At 37.6% G+C, this 3,763-nt stretch overlaps 1 pseudogene; it reads left to right on the top strand.

Moving 5' to 3' along the window:
• The window catches only part of LOC107731675 (verrucotoxin subunit beta-like), a 28,017-nt pseudogene that overhangs the window by 7,435 nt on the left and 16,819 nt on the right, over positions 1-3,763 (top strand).

The raw sequence follows: 3,763 nt of genomic DNA, 5'->3' as shown, positions 1-3,763 counted from the left end.
GATCTGACCAAGTTTCAGGTCTCTAGGCCTTACGGTTTGGGCTGCACGATCAGTTTTACTGGAGAAAAAAGTAATAATAAAAAATCCGGACAATTACAATAGGGTTTCAGCACTACATGCTTGAACCTCTAAACATTTAAGGGTCAAGAGCCCAACTAATGCAAACACTGACCACTATAACGGTGATTTAAAAATTTTGATTTTCTCCTTTGGTGATTCTGCTTATTAACATCAGGGGTCTTCAATAACGGTCAATCATCACTTAATTAATCACCTAATTATATCATTAAGTTTAACACTGCTTCAGTGTTAATATGATACTCTTCAGTGTTCATTTTAACACTCTTGATTGTGGACTCAAATAAACTCCAGGGAGAGTTAATTTAACACTGGGTTTTTTGCTGTGCAGTATCTGAAAATTGTTTTTAGTTTTCTTTTGTTTTCATATAATGGTTTCTATAGTATTCAATAAGCTGCAAACTAATTTGATAAATTTGTTTTTTGTTAGCCATGGAATCAGAGCCAATTGAAGGCAGCTCTAGGAAGACCTCTGTATCCTGGAATGCTTTATGACTGCCGCAGGGATTCTTTCATTCCAGGTGATGTATCCTACCTAAATAATAATAATAAGAAGAAGAAGAAGAAGAAGAATGTGAAGAATGTGCCGCTGATGCACTGTATAAAAAAATAAATAAAAATCGCTCAACTTAACTTTTTGTTTCGTTTTGCACTGACTCAGTTAAGTTGCATTTACATATGTTCAACTTGACAGATTTAATTTGAACTTATAAAGTTTAGTTGGAATAACTTTATGAGAGTAAGGTGAACTAACTTTTTTAAATTTTCAGAACAAAAGTTCCCTGTAAATTCTTTCTTTCTTTATTTTTTTTTCACTCAACTTAACTTTTAGAGGTACCAATTTCCACTGACTTAAGTTGATTTTACTAAGAATATTAAGTATTTTCAACTTGACAGATTTAATTATTTGAGCTTACAACGTTTAGTTGGAATAACTTTATGAAAGTAAGGTGAACTTATTTTTTTTTTAAGTTTTCTGTAGCAAAGTTTACGTTCATTTAACTTACATTTTTGAGTGATCGTTTTGCACTAACTTAGTTAAACTGTATTTACTTAAAATATTATGTAAAGTCAACTTGACAAATTTACTTAATTGAACTTACAGTTTAATATAGTTTTTAATAGCAAAGTTCATGTTCATGTACCCTAATTTGGCTCATTTGCTTAAACCAAATAAATAATTATTTTATTTCAATTGTTCTTTTATTTAAATTGTAATTAATTATTTTATTTCAAATGTTTCAGCTGACAGCTTTTTCATTCCCATTTAAACTCATTTCTAATGCAAATAATAAGCAATATTTTGTGCAATAATTTCAAACTGGGTATTTAGACACACTCGTCATAAAAAACTCAACAACGGTGACAAAACAAACTACTAAATTTCATGCTGCAATGCATGCTTCATTGATGAGTTTTGAATGGTGTACCCAGAATGCACTGCAGCATGAAACTTTTTGTTCATTGTCATCATTGTTGAGGTTCATACGCTGATTCTTGATATCTGTGTCCAGCATGCGTTTAAAGTTCTTTAGATGATCAGATTGCCATAATACTGCTGGAGCAAATGCTGCAGTACCACAAGATCAGTAGCAAGAAAATTTAGGTACACTAATAACATTTAAAACCTAACAATCAGTGATTAAGTTTCAGATATGCTACACACATGCTTTGTTGTACGGTATGATACAAAGTACAAAGCACATACAATGACATTTTATATCTGAGAAGCTAAACTATTGCTGTTAAGCACGTTATAAACATCTACTTTTGAGGAGATATTGGCTATCATCAAAAAGAAAACTTTTTAAACAATGATGTCGGCTGTTATCCTCCACCACCTTTACAAGTTTTGAAGCTACTACTACTTGACTGGTCTGAACGGTTCTGGTCTTGTAGGTAAGCGGAAAGAAAATGGAAAAAAGACCAACTGCAAATCTCTTTTGATATCTTGAAGAACAGTTTGTCTCTATATCAGAGAGCTGTTAAGAAAGTCACGGCCTCCTATTTTTCAAATCTTATTGAAAGACATCACCTTCACTCCTAAAGTTCTTTTTTTCTGTTATAAACTCAAGTGTTAAATTCTCCGACTAATTCCTTCCAAAATCCTACTTTTTCACTATGTGAAGATTTCTTAAGATACTCTTTTGATAAAGTCACAAATCTGAGGGCCACGATACAGGTAACAGGTTATGTTGTCATTTATGAATCCATCAGCATCTTGGACAACTTTTAACCTTGTCTCCTTACAATCAGTAAAGGAACCCAGTCAGCAATTTGATCTCACAGTGATCTCACCAGGAGCTCCCAGGATACTCATGATGTGGTCACAGTGAGGTCACAGTGAGCTAAAAGTGTAACCTCACAGCATCATCACTGTCCAGCCAGCAAACTTATGTGGGGCCCAGATCGGTGGCACCTGGGCTATCTAACTGGGGCCCAGCCAGTTTTGTCCTCAGTTTCCATGAGGGCCCCACATGGGTCAGCCCAGATGAGATAATGAAATGAACACTGCTCAGTATGCGTACTACAGAGTGCTAAAAATAAGACTGAAGCAGCACTGCAGTTCATTAGATAATTAAATGATTCATCGAGCACTGATTGAGCATTAGTGATGAACACCCGCGTAAAGGATTAGTTCACTTCCAGAATGAAAATTGTGTCATCGTTTACTCACCCTCCACTTATTCCAAACCTGTATGAGTTTCTTTCTTCTGTTGAACATCCGAACAGTTGATGGTCACCACTCCGGCCCACATACTGTGAAGAATGATGGCACTTGGGCGGTCCACTCCCGTTTGCCAGATTTGGTCCACAAGCAAGCCATAGGAAGGCCCAGCTGTTAGCCATGAATAAACCAAATAAAGCAGAACTGGCCCAAATCTGGGCCACATTGATTTTAATTCTTGCCAAGATCCGGCCCAGATCCAACACCTTACTCCGACGCACATACTGTGAAGAATGATGGCATTTGGGCGGTCCGCTTCTGTTTGCCAGATTTGGGCCACGAGCAAGCCAAAAGAAGGCCCAATGTCAGCCATGAATAAACCAAATAAAGCAGAACTGGCCCAAATCTGGGCCACATTGATTTGAATTCTAGCCCAGATCCGGCCCATATCCAACACCTTGCCCCGGCCCACATACTGTGAAGAATGATGGCATTTGGGTGGACCACTCCTGTTTGCCAGATTTGGGCCACAAGCAAGTTAAAGGAAGGCCCAATGTCAGCCATGAATAAACCAAATAAAGCAGAACTGGCCCAAATCTGGGCCACATCGATTTTAAATCTGGCCCAGATCCAACACCTTACTCTGTCCCACATATTGTGAAGAATGATTGCACTTGGGCAGTCCGCACCTGTTTGCCAAATTTAGGCCACAATCAAGCCATAGGTAGGCCGCATGTCAGCCATGAAATTTTTTTTAAAATAAAATAAACCAGAATTCGCCCAAATCTGGGCCACATTTATTTTAATTCTGGCCCAGATCCGGCCCAGATCTAACACCTTGTTCTGGCCCACATACTATGTAGAATGATGGCATTTGTGTGGTCCACTCCTGTTTGCCAAATTTGGGCCACAAGCAAGCCATAGGAAGGCCGCATGTCAGCCATGACAATAAATAAATAAAATAAAGTAGAACTGGCCCAAATCTGGGCCACATTTATTTTAATTCTGGCCCAGATC

Source organism: Sinocyclocheilus rhinocerous, unplaced genomic scaffold (assembly GCF_001515625.1).
Source record: "Sinocyclocheilus rhinocerous isolate Xijiao unplaced genomic scaffold, SAMN03320098_v1.1 scaffold1902, whole genome shotgun sequence".
In the NCBI taxonomy this organism is placed as follows: domain Eukaryota; kingdom Metazoa; phylum Chordata; class Actinopteri; order Cypriniformes; family Cyprinidae; genus Sinocyclocheilus; species Sinocyclocheilus rhinocerous.
The sequence above is the reverse complement of the archived record's forward strand: the minus strand, read 5'-3'. Positions and strand labels throughout refer to the sequence as shown.